A 21,617-nucleotide genomic window follows, 5' to 3' on the forward strand; every position below is an offset into this window, starting at 1 on the left:
TGATATTCATTTTATTCTAGTGTTGGAGACCAAGCACTGGAATGAGTAACTCAACTATTATAATGTTATTGTACAATAGCCGAGCAAACGACAGGCGTGCTTTGTGCTGATAGGACACTAATATCCACAGGTTTCATATCCTGTCAACAATGAATTCGTGACTGTTCAGTCCAACATGGATGTAGAAAATAATTGGTAGAGGTTTTCTTCTAGAAATAACTCCAGCTGTCGACGGAACGCGTAATGTAAATATGAAATAGCTCAGTCAGAGATTTCCAACTCACTCCTCCCGAATACGAGTCTAGCATCTTGACCTTTGTGTCACTTTTCTCAGTAGTAAAAGCTTAGAGATATTCTATGGTAAATGGTGTCTGTTAAAATCACTTGGGCGCAAAATGAAGAGCATTAAACAATATTTTTTTATTTACATAAGCTAACAAAAAGTCTTTAATATTCGTATGAGAAGTGATGGTGCAAGTGAAATGGAAATGTTTCTGTTGGCATTCATCCATTGTACAGGACTATCGTCTGAAACTGTGAGTTGACGTGAAAGCAAGCACAGTGTGATGCGATTGCAGTCATTGAGTGTAGGGAAGTGGAGTAAGTTGGAAGGGCGAGTGGCTTGGCGTAAGTCCAAGTCATCATCGTCCAGTTCTGGGCGTCGTGGGCTTGGGGTAGACCCACGGTCCTGGCTGGTAAGGTGGTCGACTGGGTTTAGGCCCAATGTCGACGGACGGGCCCACCACAGCAGCCCACGAGATAGACAGCACGGCAGCCACCACCGCCAAAATAAGCAACGTCGTCGCGCGTACCATCTGCAACACACAGTGAAAACCGGTATGACGTACAGATAATTTCTTGTGTTTTCGTTTCCATTTAAAATACATGTGCAAATATAGTTTGTAGTCAAATTTAGGATGTTGTTGTTATCTCTCTCTCTCCCTCTCTCTCGCTCTCTCTCTCTCTCTCTCTCTCTCTCTCTCTCTCTATATATATATATATATATATATATATATATATATATATATATATATATATTTCTCTCTCTCACACACACACAGCCACACGCACACACACTCACGCACGCGCCAGCGCGTGCTCTCCTGACTCGATGGTGTAGTTTGTGCACCTCAGTGGCAAAGGCAGACGAACCGTAGGTGCAGCAGTGTTGGGAAGGTATCTATGGATGGGCCAGATAGTTGTATAGGTTGATAGAACACATCCTGAGGCACCAAGGAACAGTTAAATTGCCAATGCAGTTAAGTGTGAGAGACAAAAATTTTTAACTGTTGACCAAGGTTGGTTGGTTGGTTTTGGGGAAGGAGACCAGACAGCGTGGTCATCGGTCTCATCGGATTAGGGAAGGATTGGGAAGGAAGTCGGCCGTGCCCTTTCAGAGGAACCATCCCGGCATTTGCCTGGAGTGATTTAGGGAAATCACGGAAAACCTAAATCAGGATGGCCGGACGCGGGATTGAACCGTCGTCCTCCCGAATGCGAGTCCAGTGTCTAACCACTGCGCCACCCCGCTCGGTGTGTTGACCAAGGCTCCAATACAATAAACAGGTTCAAACTGACGTAGTGTGGAGCACATTAATTACGCAAATACGAGAGACTTGCAGAGGATACACTATCGTGGAGAGCTGTGTTAAACTAGTCTTCCAAATAATGACTACAAACTGTTTGTGTGTGTGTGTGTGTGTGTGTGTGTGTGTACGTGTGCGTGGGTAAAATTTTGGAAATTTGTGGTAAGATCTTATGGGACCATACTACTGAGGTCATCGGCCCCGAAGCTTACACACTACTTAATCTAACTTAAACTAACTTACGCTAAGGACAATACACACACCCATGCCCGAGGGAGGACTCCAACCTCCGACGGGGGAAGCCGCGCGGACCGTGAGAAGGCGCCCCAGACCGCGCGTCTACCCCGGGCGGCGTGTGTTAAAAATATGTTTTGAACTGCCACGTGAACAAGACTGTATAATGATTCATTGTTTGAAGGTAGCTCAGTTAATGGATACAATGTGATAATTGATAATTGTATTTGTACTTAGAAGGTACACAAAAATTTGTGGCAGCTGACAGAGCGAGACGGACACCCTGTAGCGTGCATTCCACTGACTCCACACCACCGCTATCTGCGACTTTAGTGGTGTCAAGCGAGAGCTCATTGGAGGTCTGTTGTGTTTTCTGGTGAAAGCTGGTTCTGCCTCGTTGCCAGTGATCGCTGTGTGTCAATTAAAAGGGCCTATAACCAACCTGTCTGCGTGCTAGACTCACTGGGCCTACACCTGGGCCGGCCTGTGTGGCCGAGCGGTTCTAGGCGCTTCAGTCTGGAACCGCGCGACCACTACGGTCGTAGGTTCGAATCCTGCCTCGGGCATGGATGTGTGTGATGTCCTTAGGTTAGTTAGGTTCAAGTAGTTCTACGTTCTAGGGGACTGATGACCTCAGATGTTACGTCCCATAGTGCTCAAAGCCATTTGAACCTACACCTGGAGTTATGGTCTGGGGTGCGATTTCGTATGACAGCAGGAGCACTGTCGTGATTATCCCACGCACCCTGGCAGCAAATTTGTACATCAGACTGGCCGTTCGACCTAATGTGCTGCCATTTATGAGCAGCATTCCAGGGGCTGTTTTCTAACAGGATAACACTCGCACACATACCACTGCTGTAACCCAACATGCTCCACAGAGCTTCGGCATGTTGCCTTAGCCCGCTCGATCACCAGATCTGTCGCCAATCGAGCACATACAGGACATCATCGGACGGCAACTCCAGCGTCATCCACAAACAGCATTAACCTTCCCTATACTGACCGATCAAGTGCAATAGATACGGAACTCCATCCCACAAACTGACATCCGGCACCAGTTCGACACAAATCATGACATTTGCATGCTTATATTCAACATTCTGATGAGTAAACCCGTTATTAAGGTAACAGCATTTCAGGTTTGCAATGGCATATCTCGTGCTTACATTAACCTTAAATATGTTACCTACACAGTATACGGAAATGTAGTTTCCATCTTTTATTTAAGCTCGGTGGCTAAAAGAGTGTCAAATTACACACATCAATTTGTGAGATTTAACAGTCAGAGTATCCTAGGATTTCCATCCCCCCCCCCCCCCCCCCCATTTGTCGTTCCTTTCACCTCTGACACTGATTCGTGTATGTGGCAAATGGAACTTACACAGTAGTTCAGAGTCGACTTCACACTGCAGTTCCCTCTACTGATCGTTGGAAAAGTCGCTTCAAATATCAGAGAAACAGAAGAGCATACCACTTACAATAGGTTTACTCAAAGTAACTTCCAAATCGAAAAAAGCCTTACCTGACCTAAATTTCATACTCGAAGTATATAAAAACAAGTGAAAATAAATAATGTATGGGTAGCGTACTTAATAATGGTGAAGGTAATGGTACAATACAATCACTTGGACGTTTATGGGGATACGTGGCTTCTTTAAAATTGTAGTATCTTATGGATAGCCGCACAAATCACCAAAAGTTCTGCTGTCTGATATCAGGTCTGTAGCAATTTTTGAATAGTTATAAAGATGGAAATTGTTCAGCAAGGATTTGTGGTAGGTCTAGTTGCCTTGGGTTGGCACAGACGGCCCGAGATCGTAACATACAAACTAAGCAATTGCTATCGGAAAGACTGATAAGAAATGTATTGTGCTTAATGAGACGATTATATCTGAAATCACTAAAACCTATATGCACATAGAAGTCCAAAATAGTGTTATTCTCCGCCTCCCCCTAAATACATAACGTACAAGTATCGCAACGACAAATTTAAGCAATTCGGATGTATATAAAAGCGCAAAAACTGTTGGTTTATTCATCAGCTTACGTGAATTGAACAGGAAGGAATCAAATAAAGCTAACAACAAGACCACTCTACCATACATCGTAAGGTGGCTTGTGGAATATATGTGTTGCTGTAGATCTAAATGTAAATGAATAGATATAAAATATGTGAGTAGTAAAACCCAGTACAATATGGACAAGAGGAAATAATAGCTGAAATAGCTACGCGAAATTCCTCAGGAGAAGGGACAGAATCATTATTTTCACTAACCAGATAATTGTGCGTTTATTTCACCAACAGAAGCAGTTTATCTGAAGTACAATATTGCGCTGAAAAATTATTTCCAAGTATCAGATACCCAACTGATGTAGAGAATACATGAATACCAGTGTCTTACAAATCTTCATTTGTCAGGACTACTATATAATTAATCCTGACACCAATGGAAAATCTATCTGATTACAGTGTTCTCTGTCAGGATATGTAAAGGAGGGTTTCAGTTCTTATGTCGTCGCATCGTAATATCTGACGCAATAAACGAGACATGACCTTGCAGTTACTGTTACGTAATGTGTAACAGAGGCGCAACCGTTACTGTTCCCGTTTAGTTTCGTTGTCCGCTGAATTGGATAAGATTGACTGCTGCTAATAGTTTTGGTCTTCGTAATGGCCTACTGTCTGACTAGCCAATTCGGTAAGTTTATTTACTTTCTGGTTCATGTATACTGACCTAGTTCAACGACCCCCTTCCCCCACCGCCTCTCCCCACCCTCAGTGGAATACTATTGCATACTGTAAAGAAAACTAATATTCATGAGTTCACTAGATAGTCTCAGATCGGGAATTTTGCTACTTCTCAGATCGAGATTTTGCTACTGTCACATAATAAATTATATCATGTTGCTACAAGACATTGACAAATGTTAATACTATGATATATATTTGTGACCCAGGACTATTCCATAGTTTTTGCTCTTGCAGCCATGATTCACTGCTTTCAACTGCTGCTTCATAATAGTTTTCGACTTCCAAAACTGCCTTTAAGAAGATGAGAAAATGAGTGAGCGTACAACTACGTACTTCAAAAGGTTGACTTGCTATTGATAAATCACTGCGTCTCTATGGCAAATAAAGCTATCGTTATAGGTGTGATCTGAAACGACAGTAATTAGACTTGAGAGCTTCATCAGTTTTTAAGCGAACGACTTAAAATTTTAGTCCTTTGCTAAAAATAAAAACTTTTTGATGTCACTTAGTAACACACGCCACCTAAACCGCAAGGACTTAACATTGAAAGGAACCTTTGTTTTTGTATAATCGATAACACCTATCTTTTTCGGATTTTCACTTTGTATCACAGATTTTATAAGCAGGATTCACCGTCATCCATATTCCAAAACTAACGGTGAAGTGGGTGGTAGAGATTTTTTATCATTCCATTCACATTAATTATTACATACATTGGTGTAGAGTGACAATAATGGCTGTTCATATGTCTCATCACTATAAACTAACTGCAGTTAAATAGATCTTACCTTCACTTTATTACAAAGATGGTAATTACACTACAGAATATACTTAGGTGGCCATTTAAAATTCGGTTGTTGAACATCCGCAAGCAGATTACCGTGAGACATTTGGAGTCATTTTTCAACATATTGCATTTTAAATTTTCTGCAATTTGATGGTGCCGGATTGAATAAACCTATGGGAATCCGGTCTTGCACTACCTTGGATACGCCCACTACCTCCTATCAGTTCAATCTGATTCAGATCTCTCATTATTAAGTGTTATGACACGGTATATTACACGATAGCCTTGTAAATGAACTACTGTTTACAAGTATACCACTAAAGAAAAGAAATGTTTTCTTTTATCCAACCATGGTTGTACCGATCAGTTGCTCTATATGATATTACTCTATCGCTTCCAGTTAGTTGTAAAATGACATGCGACATACTTACTCTGTAGTCAATGACTAACACAATACAACCTTCAGTAATATTACCAACCACATACTTTTTTTCACATTTAGAGCCAGTTTCTACTAGCTGCACCATGTAGAAGGTCTGACTGGATACATATGCAGCTGTTATTTTGTCACAAGCAGTCTAATAATTTCCTATCCATAATTATGCAGCAAAAATATGATATATCCTAAGGGACAGCCGCAATCACATCTTTGCCGACATTCCGTTGACAACATAGCTGAATGTTTTGTGCTGCACGTCAAAGTTATAGCATAAAGAGAAAACATTTTCATCTAAAGCCAGTGTCCGTATAAGCTAAAATACATTTCCTCAAATTTTAAACAAGTACATCATTTTATAAAGAACACAATTCTTGCCTCATTCATGTTTACTAGCAATATGTATTTTATCACGGAGCATCTGAGCAGCATGTTACCATCGTCAGGTCCACATAATTAATTGAACACAATTTTGTATGACTGTATGCGCCACAGGTACCACGGTTTGTTGTTGTTTGTGCCTGTGAGGTTAAATGGTTCAAATGGCTCTAAGCACTATGGGACTTAACATCTGAGGTCATCAGTCCCCTAGACTTAGAACTACTGAAGCCTAACTATACCTAAGAATATCACACATATCCATGCCCGAGGCAGGATTCGAATCTGCAACCGTAACAGTCGCGCGGTTCCGGACTGACGCGCCTAGAACCACTCGGCCACAGCGGCCAGCCCTGTAAGGTCAGGGAGCGAAGTAGTGCTGAGAAATTTACAGTGTGTTACGATGAGCTTTTTTGTTTGAAGATGTGATATATTAATTGAAATAATCTCTTACTTACGTATAGAGTGAATACACATTGCTATTAAATGTCACTGAAGCAGTAAATAGTGTTTTCATTAAATTTATAAGACATTCTGATCCATATAACAGGGATACACTTCGGTTTAACTATACCACTATATCTCACAAAACGACATTGTGAAACAGCTTCATGCGTAAGCGCCAAAAAGCTGAAATAAACGGAAAGCAGACACTTACGTCGTGAGGTGGGAGTTGTGCGTAGCTGCAGTGGCGGAGAACGAATGTGAGCGTACGCGCTGCACCGCACTTTTGTAGCCAGCCGCTGCCGCTTTATGGGTCAGAGAAAGTAAACGCGCCGTCACCTATGTTTCTCGGAAGGCGCGTTTTGTCCCATTGGTGACTGACGACTCGTCGCATCGCAGGCCTTTACGTGTTTCTTTCACAGTTCTCTTGCACCTGCTGTTGAACAAAAGGACACGTATATATCAGAACAATGGACTAAACTACCGTATTCGCTGTTCTTTGTTCCATTGTTCATACCGCTTCCTTTACTCGTAATAGAAGTCTTATCTGTAGCTTGATGCGGCATGCAAGACTCATAACACGCAACAAGAGTGTGCGTTATGAATGACGTTGTTATGAATCTGAAACCAACCAAATTATACTTCAGGCTTTTCTATTCAAACTTCAAATTTAACTTAGTAGAAATATTATAAATACTTGCGCTTACATTTTCCTCTTCTGAAGAGGGGTCATGATATTGTTGAAGGAATTATGTAGACATATGCTTAAGATTTATGTAAAACAGCAAACTATAAGTAGCAGTGGAACTGACCATGTTCCATCCAAATATAAGTTCCCTATCTTAATTAATTAGACATGTCGCTTTATTACGACTTTTTATACTTGTATTACAGATTCCAGGATACAAAAAAATACGTTGTTATTATCATTATTTCACATTGACCATAAATTATAAAATAAATAGTAAAAAAGTGAAAAAATATGAAAATATTCGTGTCAGTTACACGTAAACTGTTTGTAATAGTATTTTGAAGAATAATGTTTTACCTTGCAGTGTTCCACTTTGACCGTAACATTTAATACTTAAAATCAGTATGAAATGTACAGTTTATTGCAGGAATCGAAATTAAATATACCGTACCAAAGGAGCACTCCATCTTTGTGATTGCGCCAGCAATATAATATATGTACCTCAATTTGTGTAAAACCGCCTCCTCCAGCGTCAAACACTCTGCGCTAAAACATGATGACATGTGTCGCCGTCGCCTTTCGTGAATATGAACAGTAGATGAATACGCCACATACCAGTAAATCACTCGTCAGTTCAACAACAATCAGTGAGCAACCAAACTATCTACAATAACTTCCTCCCTGCAGGACATAGTCTACCACCCCATAAGTGAACGCATGTTATTGAACACAAAGAATAACAGAAGTGTAGGAAGCATGTCAAAAGGTCGGCTGAATGGATCGGTAGTGGTACAGCTGAGTACGAAGCATCCCGATTACCAATTTGTCACCGTTCAGGCAAGTGGTGGAGATATCATCGCTCGTGGGAAACGTGTAGGGGGCTATACATGGTGCGAAATGGTGACTCAAATGCGACTGCCATCCTCTCTCGGCCAACGATACAGCAAACTACAGTTTGTTCATGACTTTCTTCATTTGTTTGTTCGCCTAATGCAGAGCTCATGCGACCTGCACCTTGAGAAAATGATTCGTTTTCTGCCATTTCCTCCCAGCCATAGCCATCAGCGATTCTTGAAGTGGGATCAGGACAGTTTTTTCTCATCTTCTAGTTTATCTTTGCCCACGCGTCCCAATGGGACATACAGTGCAGAAGATGGCCCCTCGAGATGAGGAATCCCTTTCTGTTCTGCTAACCACTCCTGTGTCATCGCTGGTGTAGGCATTGAAGATTGATCTTGCTGTAAAGATATTGACCTCTCAGAAAATAAATGTCGCATGCTAATATCGTAAAATTACTCATAAGACGAGTAGGCTGTGAAGAATCAAATCAATAGTTTATCCTGTAAAGCAATCCAAGTTCACAGCTACATATCCAGCCCCCCCCCCCCCCCCCCCACAAGTCCGCGGAACACAGCCACTGATAATTGACTCTCAGAAGCACACATAAGGGGAAGAAGAAACGAAATAAAACTTCAAAAGTTGATAAGTTTTGTGATGTTATGTCAGTGATTACAAAATCGAGTAAAATGTATAAAGAACGTGGCAGTATGAGCCCACTTACCAGTATGACTTGCATCCTCTTTGGCCATGGTGCATGCACTTATTCGGATGGGAAGGGTGTCAAAAAGTCGCTGTATCCTCTCCTGAGACAAGCTGGCCCAAAACTGTTGTAACTGGTCCTTGATTTACTGCATACCGGCACTGGGATGTAGTTGACGTACGAGCTGCCCCACAGATGTTCTATGGGACAGATCTGGGGATCTTGCTGACCACGGGATAACCTCACCGTCACGAAGACAGCTCATAGAGACACGTGTCATATGTGGGCGAGCATTGTTCTGTTGAAAAATGACTCTGCGGTACTGCAGCGTGAAAGGGAACACATGATCTCGTAAGATGTCCGTGGCATACCACTATACCGTCAAGAGTTCCCTCAGTCACTACGAGCCGTGACCAGGAGTTATACTATATGACTCCCTACGCCATGACGCAAAGTGTAACACCGCCGTCCCTCTCCAAAACGATAGAAGAATGGGTCTCTCTCCAGGTCGCCACCAAGATCTCCGGCAATGATCATCCGAGATGGTGCAGAACCACGATTCATCGCTGAACACAGTGCGAAGCCATTCATCGTCAGTCCATAATTCCCTGTCACGGCACCACTCCCAACTCAGCCATTTGCGTTGTGGTCATAATGGCAGCCGATGCATGGGACGATAATTCCATAGTTCGCCTGTGGAGAGTCTCCAACGAGTGATACGGGATAACATACTTTATTGCAAGGAGTCCATTATTTGTCCTCGGATAGCACGCGCGTGAAGGGGTTACGATATGCTTGGTGCACAATACGGCGATCCTCCCTCGTTATGGTCAGACTTTGGCAACCGGATCCTTGACGACGAGTAGGCTTCCCTCAGGTTCCTATTGTGTCGGGCCACTGTCACATACGAAAGCCCCACAAATCTGGATATTGCACAATTAAACCAAGTAACCAAATGTAGACCCACAATGGGGCCCCTATCAAACGTTGTCAGGTGTTAATAATGCTGTCTCACATGAATACGCGGCATCTGCCTATCGTCCATAGTCATCACTCAACATCTGACGGTATTTACGCCCCATATATACCCTACCAAGCTTGATAACAGCACTGAACACTTACAACACGAATGCACTCTGAAACTTCCTGTCAGATTAAAACTGTGTGCCGGATCGTAACACGAACTTGACACCTTTGCCAGGCAAAGTTCCACGGTTCGTGTCCCGGCTCGGCACACAGTTTTAATCTGCCTTGCCTGGAGCTTTCAAATCAGCGCACTCTCCGCTGTAGAGCGAAATTTCATTCTGGAGGCAAATGCACTTGGATGGCTGTTCTGTCACGGAGAATTCCAACTCCATTCACTTACATGCTCACCGATGGTGTGTACGTGACGGAAGTTACATTAACATCCGACCATGTCGTCTGGGTTCTTCACTTTTTTTGTCAGGCAGCACTCCTCAAAACGAACACATTGCAGTAAATATACTTGTCCTGGACCATCATTTGCTGAGAAAATGCAAATGCATCAGCACATATAACTTTCAACCTGTCACGATTCATGTCTCCCGCCAAACGCTAGTCGGTAGAGTGAATGTTAATCACGGCTGCACGTTTACTTTAAAGTCTGGCCTCCCAAACCGGCACCGGACGTACCGTCAGCTCCTGTAACGGCATATTACAACTGAGATACGATTAAAAAAGAATTTTATCGTGTTATGTTGACAAGTTAATTGTCCTTGACCGGTGCTGCTACACGCCACGGTCCTGTTCCGGCACGCCTACAGTACTGTGCAGTATCTGAATATTGTCCCAGCTACCGTCGCGCAGAGCGCAAAAGGGAGCCATAACATGCCCTGACCTCTTACGTCATCAAACTTCCTCACTCCACGAGAGCAATGACGCGGTGACACACAGCCTGTTGACGATGAGAAATGGTTCATGAGTAAAGTGGCTAGAGCCAAAGTGATATGGTACAGGTATCTGACCTTACGTCGTGTACTGCAATTGGCTGTTATAAAACGAATGGGTAGCTTACAGGCGAAACTCTTTGTGCTCGACTGTCTGACGATCCAGCAGAATACAGTTACCACACATACGGTAAGGGTTGACGTGACAGGCTACTGTATATGAAAATTATTCCTGAAGATCGTTCTACTTTGGGAAAGGTGCCCTACAAGGAAGCTAAGCATTTTAGTCTCTTAAAAACCGTCTGTATGGACTTAAAAATGAAACAGGACAACGAACAATTTCCTCGTTCTGGTAACGAATAGTTACTCCAGTTGCAATAGTTTCCTACCCTCTTTCATTGCAAATACATAACACATGTCTAAAAATTTATACTTAGCAGTTTTTTGTATTAAATTTAGGTGATCCTAATTTTTTTGTATACAGGGTGAAGAAAAAATAGCTCACTTGGCCGTCGGCAAGCGATTCCTCATCCCAGTTCAAGACAAAGCGTATATAGCAGAACCTAGTCCCCTCAATTGGTTTAATAGAGCAGTGCGATTAAAAACAAAAACAAAAAACTAGGCTCTGGCAACACTGTAACTGCGTGCAGCGTGGCCAGAAACAGGTAACATGAACTCTGCACTGTGCCGGAGCTGTCCCGTTAGCACATTGAGATAAAGCAATGTCGTGGGGGACGGATATGCAGAGTCGCGTTCGCGCCAAACTTTTTTTGTTTTTTAGTTAAAACATCAAATTTACACCGCTACATGTCGGTATCTTGTGTATTTCTTTCTGTTACTTTACCTTTATTTAAACATCACAACATAACACGAACATCTTACAGACATAAACGACCGCTTTGTTTCGTCCATTACAGAAATAAAGCCAATAGAAAATAGCAACGGATACAGTAGCATCGTCTGTATCTAGCGAGGTGCAAAAAACACAATAGGTAGGCTACACTAAGACTGCACATTATGCTACGCACAATAATTCCGCCCTATACGTTTGATGTCCAGGTATATCTTCACAGAACCGGTATGTACACATACGAGCAATGTTCACTTTAGAGAAGGTGTTCAAAGCGACCACCTTGCGTTTGAAAACACTTATTCACTCACTGGATCTTACTTTACTGGACCCTACTCAACACATCTACATCCACCATTGCTGAAGCGGTATGCACGTGAGCTATTAGGTCGTGTACAGTACATCCATGGGTGAAGTATTATAACTTCTTCGTTTAAGTGTCCCCACAAACAAAAATCTACTGGATTAAGGTCTGGGGAACATGGACGTCAGAACATAGGACCTCCACGACCACTCCATTTCCATGCAAATGCTTCATTTAAATATAATCTTCATTCCGAAGTGTAGCGGTGCACCATCATGATGAAACCGTAGCTGTTGCAGAACACCAAGTGGATCGTTTTCTTATGCGTAAACCAAAGAAACGTACGATACAGGGACGCATTCAACTTGTCCGGCAATAAGAAAAGGCCCAAAAGCACTCCTCTCACGACTCCAGCAGACAAGTTTATACCAAAGCGTGTCTAAAAGTCACGGTCACAGGTGACACGTAGGTTGTGTTCCAGACAATAATGGCTGTTGCGGAGGTTGAAAACACTTTCACGAATGAAACTAGATTCGTCTGCCCTTATCACATCGTTTATAAAATATTCATTATCTTCCACTTGGTACAAAAGCCATTCACAAAGCCTACTCGTCGATTGCGGTCTACTGGCCGCTGGTGTTGAGTTAACTTGTAATGATATGGATGCAGTTCGTCATCGTACAACAATTCAAGAAACAGTCTTTGAGATATCTGGAATTGCGTTGCCATATCACGGGTACTTCGGCAAGGTGACTGAGAACGATTTCAGAAATCTTACCCTCTGTTTGTGTATACGTCTAGTCCTAGGACGACCTCTGTCCATTACTTGTGGGTGCAGCTTCAAGCTCATTGAGGCACCCCATGCTACGAAGTTATTCAATATGTTTCTTACCATATTTTCGTAATCAGGGGCTTTTTAGTAGCCGAAAGACTTGTTGGCAACTTCTTTAAATGATATCAAAATTGGTTCAAATGGCTCGAAGCACTATGGAACTTAACATCTGAGGTCATCAGTCCCCTAGACTTAGAACTACTTAAAACTAACTAACCTAATGACAACACACATATCCATGCCCGAGGCAGGATTCGAACCGGCGACCGCAGCAGCAGCGCGGTTCCGGACTGAAGCGCCTAGAACCGCTCGGCCACAGCGGTCGGCTAAATGGTATCCAAGCTGATTTTTCAATGTCTTCCAATTTGTCCTAAGACGTTTAATTATTTTCCTCATGTCAAGACCGAGGAACACTCCATCTTATAGTTTACCTTCTCATAGCCGCAGAAACTTAATTTGTCACACATTTAGTGTCGCTTCCTTTTTACAGGATTTTAAGAAATTGTTTCACAATGCTAAGTCTGTTGTGAAGTGGAGGCAGGGGTCCACCAAAGAACAGGGAGAGTACTTTCAAATACTCTCAAATGATCCACTCGTATTCTTTGTAACTAAGCTTGTCCGGGATAACGGCTAAAGACTCTCTTTAAAATGTATGGATTTTGCAACAAATATGGCAGGACATTTGTTCCTGTTGTATATAAGGACACCTTTGAGACTTCCTTTGAATTATCAATGAAGAGTCTCCAATCTTTGGCCGCATGCTGAATTCCAAACATTTGTATCAAACCAGGAACATCGGAACTGTACACAAAGTCATCGTCGTGAGAAAAGTAAGGAACAAATTCTTTTTCTCTGATTCTGAACCAAGAGAAAGAAGTTCCAGTGGCCAACATGTACTTTTCTTGCAGTCTAGAGGCAACAAATGTGCAGCAACTTTTGAGGGTCGCAGGTCTCTGGTTAAATTGTTCAGTTCGGTTTCTGAAGACAATTCTGGTTCACGGCAGTTCTCGACTTCATGATCTTCATCAGAACAGTCGTGCGTGTCACCCCCTGAAAGTGAAAGCACATTACCGAGATTATCTGGCGGCAAAGGTACGGGAAGATCAAGTGCGTGAGGCGCAGTACGTAGATTCAGTATTCGGATAACAGATTTCCTTTTTGGTTTTGGAGTTGTGTCCTTGTAAGTCACACGGATAAAAGTAACAGGCAACAGTCCTTACAGTTATTTCGAGCGTCTCTCCACACCACTGGATACAGAATCTTGGTCTTCATTTACATCATACACTTATTTGTTTGTTAATATTCTCCATTCCACGGTGTGTCTTTATGGAATCTCAACAAATATCTTCCTCAAAATTTTCCTTTCAAAGATTCTTAATTTTACTTTTTCTGATTTTGGTAATGTCGATGTCTCACAACCGTATGTCAGAACAGTTTTATATAAGCGAGTCTTTGTGCTTCTCGAAATAAGTTTGCTTTTTAATACGTTGAGTAATGCGAAACAACATTTATTGGCCTTTTGTAATCTGGTATTTATCTGTTCTTGATAGTGTTGTCTGTAGTTAGCAAGATTCGAAAATAAGTGAACTAATTTTAAAGGTATGATCTGCTTTAGCTTGCCGAGAGACAATGAAGTATTTGGTCTTAAAGGTATTAATTTATAGTCGTGTTCCAAGTACGTTGCTATACAATATTGCGATGAGTAAATTCATTTCTTATTCATTTTCTTCTAAGATTATTATGTCACCTGTATATGCCAGTATGTTAAAAATGTGCTCTATTTTTGTCCCAAATGTGATGATTTGGTTTCCCTAATGACCTGCTCCATAAAGAGGTTGAAAAGTGATGGTGACAAAGTATCCCCTTGTTTGGGTCAAGAATTAACAGGAACATTTCAGAGAGACTGTTTCGTACTTTAACTTTATAATTTGAATTTCGAATTCATATTTTTGGGAGCTGTATTTATTTGCCTGGGATTCCAAATTCTTTAATAGTCACCCGCAATTAGTTTCTGTTAATACTGTCAAATGCTTCCATAAGGTCTATGAAAAGCAAGTGGAAATCCTGATTACATTCAATTTTTTCTAAGTATGATGTGTAAAATGAAAATATTATCCGCTATTGAGCTACTTCTCCTTTAGCTGTTATTTTTAAAGACGTGTTTTAGATGTTTCAGTTTGAACTCCTACTTCCCACTTCATTTTGGGATTCAGTAATAAGCGAAGCAGTGCAAATTCAGCAATATTAACAAATCTCTAGGTTACTTACATGACGCAATACGAAAACGGCATGTTAAACTGGTTGTAACCAATGGTGACAAGTGAGCGGTGTCTATATCACCACTGCACCTGATTTCCTGACTGCCTATGGTTACTGTAGTCTTCTAGGCAATACTTTCCTTAGATATTCGAATTACCAACACCTCCTGTGAATCAGTCTAGCAGATTCCCGCTTGTACCGTTTGGGTTGTCTAGAAAAATTTTCTGCCCGATGCAGAAAAAATTATGTCGTAATCGGGAGGAAATGTGCCCAGCAAAAATGCCATTTTCAACGGAGATGCTGCAAAAAATTATTTATCCTTTTTTTCAAAAATTAAGTGATTACTGTTAACTGAGTCTCAAGAAATATGATTTTTAGCAACAATAAGCTCTGAAAGAAACGAGGATCAGGCTTGCTAATAGCAGTTCGTCTAGTCATGCAGAAGCTACAAAAGGGGCAGAATCCTCAGCAGTTAGAGGTTCCCAGAGTGTGTGACCGAATGGATGTGTTCTTGAGGAACACAGGTGATCCATCTTATAATGAAGGAACAGAAGTGATAATGACTGTATATGTCTTTTGACTGACAATGTGACTGTATGCATACTCGTATGCATTAAGATCCGTCCAATATTCTATGTGGAATCCCTAATCCCGGTGGCAGCACCAACTGGTTGTTATAACCAACAAAGAACTACATCACCAACACTTACTACGCTTTATGCACCATAAAGTATCAACAACACCTACAAAACACATGGTTAACTGTGTACATCCTCTTGTTCTTGGTACTATACTGCATTTTTTTAAATGATTTGATGTACTGAATAATTTCGTCAATATGAAATTTTTATCTGAGTTCTCTAGACAAAGTTACATTTGATTACAAACCTCAGAAGTTTCTGTTTACGTCATAACTGAAACAGGACTTGCTGACTGACTTAGAGAAAATACCAAGGTCCACATCGCTCTTACAAGCTCCCCAGATAAATAATATTGTTGCTGCCAATTTCTACACACAGTTTCAACACTGTCATCCAGCTCTTAGTTCTGGTGTAATTGACAAAGTTTGTGTCCCGTATTTTACAGTTAAAACAACAGTACAGTTTTGAATTCTGAAGGAGTTTGACATTCAGTATATAATGAAAGATTATGCAGCGCGAAATCGCATTTCGGTGTTCCTCGTTTGTGAGAAGATCGCTTTATTCCTCGTGTAAGAAAGAGAAATGCCTTCCGACACGTCTCGGAAAGCCGGCCGGAGTGGCCGAGCGGTTCTAGGCGCTACAGTCTGGAACCGCGCGACCCCTACGGTCGCAGGTTCGAATCCTGCCTCGGGCATGGATGTGTGTGATGTCCTTAGGTTAGTTAGGTTTAAGTACACTCCTGGAAATGGAAAAAAGAACACATTGACACCGGTGTGTCAGACCCACGATACTTGCTCCGGACACTGCGAGAGGGCTGTACAAGCAATGATCACACGTACGGCACAGCGGACACACCAGGAACCGCGGTGTTGGCCGTCGAATGGCGCTAGCTGCGCAGCATTTGTGCACCGCCGCCGTCAGTGTCAGCCAGTTTGCCGTGGCATACGGAGCTCCATCGCAGTCTTTAACACTGGTAGCATGCCGCGACAGCGTGGACGTGAACCGTATGTGCAGTTGACGGACTTTGAGCGAGGGCGTATAGTGGGCATGCGGGAGGCCGGGTGGACGTACCGCCGAATTGCTCAACACGTGGGGCGTGAGGTCTCCACAGTACATCGATGTTGTCGCCAGTGGTCGGCGGAAGGTGCACGTGCCCGTCGACCTGGGACCGGACCGCAGCGACGCACGGATGCACGCCAAGACCGTAGGATCCTACGCAGTGCCGTAGGGGACCGCACCGCCACTTCCCAGCAAATTAGGGACACTGTTGCTCCTGGGGTATCGGCGAGGACCATTCGCAACCGTCTCCATGAAGCTGGGCTACGGTCCCGCACACCGTTAGGCCGTCTTCCGCTCACGCCCCAACATCGTGCAGCCCGCCTCCAGTGGTGTCGCGACAGGCGTGAATGGAGGGACGAATGGAGACGTGTCGTCTTCAGCGATGAGAGTCGCTTCTGCCTTGGTGCCAATGATGGTCGTATGCGTGTTTGGCGCCGTGCAGGTGAGCGCCACAATCAGGACTGCATACGACCGAGGCACACAGGGCCAACACCCGGCATCATGGTGTGGGGAGCGATCTCCTACACTGGCCGTACACCACTGGTGATCGTCGAGGGGACACTGAATAGTGCACGGTACATCCAAACCGTCATCGAACCCATCGTTCTACCATTCCTAGACCGGCAAGGGAACTTGCTGTTCCAACAGGACAATGCACGTCCGCATGTATCCCGTGCCACCCAACGTGCTCTAGAAGGTGTAAGTCAACTACCCTGGCCAGCAAGATCTCCGGATCTGTCCCCCATTGAGCATGTTTGGGACTGGATGAAGCATCGTCTCACGCGGTCTGCACGTCCAGCACGAACGCTGGTCCAACTGAGGCGCCAGGTGGAAATGGCATGGCAAGCCGTTCCACAGGACTACATCCAGCATCTCTACGATCGTCTCCATGGGAGAATAGCAGCCTGCATTGCTGCGAAAGGTGGATATACACTGTACTAGTGCCGACATTGTGCATGCTCTGTTGCCTGTGTCTATGTGCCTGTGGTTCTGTCAGTGTGATCATGTGATGTATCTGACCCCAGGAATGTGTCAATAAAGTTTCCCCTTCCTGGGACAATGAATTCACGATGTTCTTATTTCAATTTCCAGGAGTGTAGTTCTAAGTTCCAGGGGACTGATGACCTCAGAAGTTAAGTCCCATAGTGCTCAGAGCCATTTGAACCATTTTGAACGTCTCGGAATTAGGGATCAAAAAGATCTAGGCATGCCGAGACTGCAGTTTATCGTTCCGTGAAACTGGTGCTCGCCTCGGTCGGGATCCTACGAACGTCATGCGAATATGAGTCGATGGGTTCAGCCAGACCATGCAGGATCTCAATGATGAACGCTCGAGAGGAATGAGATAGTGGTACCTTGGTCATGCATGATCGTACAGCCAATTCATCTGCCTCGAGTCAAGAAGTGTCTAGTTTGCAGTAAGACAAGAATCCACATGATGAGTACGACGAGGTCTGGAACACCATGGGCTGTTAGCACCGTGACCATTGTTGTGGTTTTCCTTGACGTGGCGGCAGAGTGAGGTACGGCTCTAGTGGAAACAAGAGTGGCAACACGTCATCTTCTCGTTTCTGCGTACGGCAACACGCTGTCGTATCCATGTGTGTGGGCTCTCAGGAGTATGAACGTCCGCCGATTCCATTCATCATCAACAAACGGCCACAGTAGATGGCGTAATGGTATGGGGTGCCATTGGGTACACAATACGATCACATTTGGTTCACGTAGCCAGTAATTTATATTTTTGACGTCATAAGGCCGGAGGTTGTGCCCCATCTTCGAGGTTTCCATGACGTTATCCTTCAACAAGACAATGCTTTATCACATGTTGCCAGTGCCAACCTGACCCACCTCGAGCCAGACGGTATTCGACTGTTACTCTGACAAGCACGCACCGCATATCTCTCAAGCACTGAAAATATCTAGTCTTGGATTGCGGAAAGACTGACATGCCAACACCCGCCAGCTGCTTTACTTCATGAACTCTGCTATAGAGCTCAAGTAGCATGGAATGTCGTATCCGTATCTGTCATGCAAGCTCGGTTTGACTAGATGTCCAGACTGCACATCTCTCAAGCACTGGACATGGATTCCGAAAAGACTGAAATCAAACACCTGCCAGCTGCTATGCTTCATGAACTCTGCTATACAGTTCAAGTAGCATGCAATGTTGCATCCGTGTGTGTCATGCAGCTCAGTTTGAGTAGATGCCCAAACGGGTTGAATCTGCTATTTTTTGTCATAGGTGCCAGCTCCAGGTGCTAAATTTCGCATACCTCTACGCCCCCAAATCACGCACAAATTTAATCATGAATTGTTCCTGCTACCCCGCACTGTAAAATAAATAAAACTTCGTCATTTGCTATCCTTATTGAAGTAATTTTAATGCCCAGCGGTATACATCAACATTTATAACAAGTTAGTTGGAGTGACCGTTATCCGCAGCAGATAAAAAATTGTATTATTCCAGATTGAATCCACTGAAGATGCTTTAATGTGAAAGGTGAAAGGCATCCAGAATGTAATACGCATAGCCTACAGCAAGAAAAAGACTTTTCAATTTACAAAAAGAAAATATACATTTATACGCAGAAAAATCAATCTAAAATGCTTTGCAGAGCGCACCTTTTATTACATCATAAATTAACCTTTTCTCTTATTCAAGCCAAGCGACTGCTTGTATGCTTCTGTGTGAGTTGTTAGTTGCCTCATTTTGTTTGCATATTGTCTACCGTATACATTCAGGGGCTGAACAAAACTATAAAAACAACACGAAAAATGCATGATTGAACATAAAAGCAGATGCTAACCAAGCCTACAAGTTGTGCTGTTTTATTTGACCCTGAACGGCACCTGTGCAATGCCCGCAATACGTTGAAGGTGTCAGTCGTAGTCAGATTAACGTTCTGTGTAGCTGTAGGTATATTATGTCGGAGCTACGTGAATTCGAACATGGACAAATTGTTGGTGCTCCTATGGTGGGTCCTTCCGTAATCAAGATAACAGGAGTGTTTGATGTTTCAAGAAGCACCATAACGAAAATTTATACCGCTGTTGAATAGCAAATTCAGTTCCCAGGCGTGCATATAAATTTTTAAGTTATTAATTGGCACGGACTGCAGAGGATCAAGTCCGGCTCATACAGTGTGTCACAGCCGGTATCTGAGGCACACAAGGAGTGCTATGTTGCAGATGGCAGAGCACCGCTCATAATACACGATCCGAGCCGTATTCACGAAGCGCAAGCGCAACAGTATGACAGCAGCTAATGAGTCATTTCGCAGGCCCTTCAGTATGGAGTCGTAACACGTAATCACCATCCTCAGCCCCTCCACGGAGTCCTAGCATGTGCGGAAATTGGAAAGGTAAGGGAACGCGCGATAACTGAGATGCCACTATGGGGACATGTCTGCTGGCACCTCCGTATAATGAGGGCAAGTGACCACATCACCGGTCACGATGATGGTACGTCTAGCTTAAATACAACCGTTTCTGAAGTCTCTGTCTCAGTGTTTGGTCATACCATCTGTATTTCTGATTCCAAGAGAATGACTGTCTCGCTAGTTACAGAATAACCTTACTGGAAAATCGTGATGTGCTGCCTATGGCTGAGAGAAGACTCCACCTCCAAGATCACAGTCAGGCAACTGTAGTGAGACTTGTATACTTATATGGACATGTCCGAAAGAACAGACACCATTTATGACCTGCAGCCGACTAAAACGAAATTAGAATTATACAGGGTGATTCAAAAAGAATACCACAACTTTAAAAATTTGTATTTAATGAAAGAAACATAATATAACCTTCTGTTATACATCATTACAAAGAGTATTTAAAAAGGTTTTTTTTTCACTCAAAAACAAGTTCAGAGATGTTCAATATGGCCCCCTCCAGACACACGAGCAATATCAACCCGATACTCCAACTCGTTCCACACTCTCTGTAGCATATCAGGCGTAACAGTTTGGATAGCTGCTGTTATTTCTCGTTTCAAATCATCAATGGTGGCTGGGAGAGGTGGCCGAAACACCATATCCTTAACATACCCCCATAAGAAAAAATCGCAGGGGGTAAGATCAGGGCTTCTTGGAGGCCAGTGATGAAATGCTCTGTCACGGGCTGCCTGGCGGCCGATCCATCGCCTCGGGTAGTTGACGTTCAGGTTTCATAACTAACCTTTTTCGTAGGACTCTCCATACAGTTGATTGTGGAATTTGCAGCTCTCTGCTAGCTCTGCGAGTCGATTTTCCTGGGCTGCGAACAAATGCTTGCTGGATGCGTGCTACATTTTCATCACTCGTTCTCGGCCGTCCAGAACTTTTCCCTTTGCACAAACACCCATTCTCTGTAAACTGTTTATACCAACGTTTAATACACCACCTATCAGGAGGTTTAACACCATACTTCGTTCGAAATGCACGCTGAACAACTGTCGTCGATTCACTTCTGCCGTACTCAATAACACAAAAAGCTTTCTGTTGAGCGGTCGCCATCTTAGCATCAACTGACGCTGACGCCTAGTCAACAGCGCCTCAAGCGAACAAATGTACAACTAAGTGAAACTTTATAGCTCCCTTAATTCGCCGACAGATAGTGCTTAGCTCTGCCTTTTGTCGTTGCAGAGTTTTAAATTCCTAAAGTTGTGGTATTCTTTTTGAATCACCCTGTATATTAATACCTTCAGCTGCTGATGGGCTTTGATATATATCAACGGGGACACGTGAAAATGTGTACCTCGACCGGGACTCGAACCCGGGATCTCCTGCTTACATCGCAGACTCTCTATCCATCATTTTCTTTAAAAAAAAAATCTCATTTTGTTCGTTTTCGTTCGTTCTATCTGCTCGGGGTGGACGTTGCAAGACACCCGTTTCAGTTCGTCGTTGATCCATTGATCCATTAACTCAGTTT

The 21,617-nt window shown here is 43.2% G+C and overlaps 1 long non-coding RNA gene across 1 annotated transcript; it reads right to left on the minus strand.

Moving 5' to 3' along the window:
- Positions 1-416: 416 nt before the first annotated feature.
- On the minus strand, positions 417-7,241 carry LOC126249705 (uncharacterized). The gene is made up of 3 exons (XR_007545644.1): positions 7,138-7,241; positions 6,835-7,056; positions 417-815 (listed from the first exon to the last, which is right to left on the minus strand). It is a non-coding gene; the product is annotated as an uncharacterized LOC126249705 (long non-coding RNA).
- Between the last annotated feature and the right edge of the window lie 14,376 nt (positions 7,242-21,617).

Source organism: Schistocerca nitens, chromosome 3 (genome assembly GCF_023898315.1).
Source record: "Schistocerca nitens isolate TAMUIC-IGC-003100 chromosome 3, iqSchNite1.1, whole genome shotgun sequence".
In the NCBI taxonomy this organism is placed as follows: Eukaryota; Metazoa; Arthropoda; class Insecta; order Orthoptera; family Acrididae; genus Schistocerca; species Schistocerca nitens.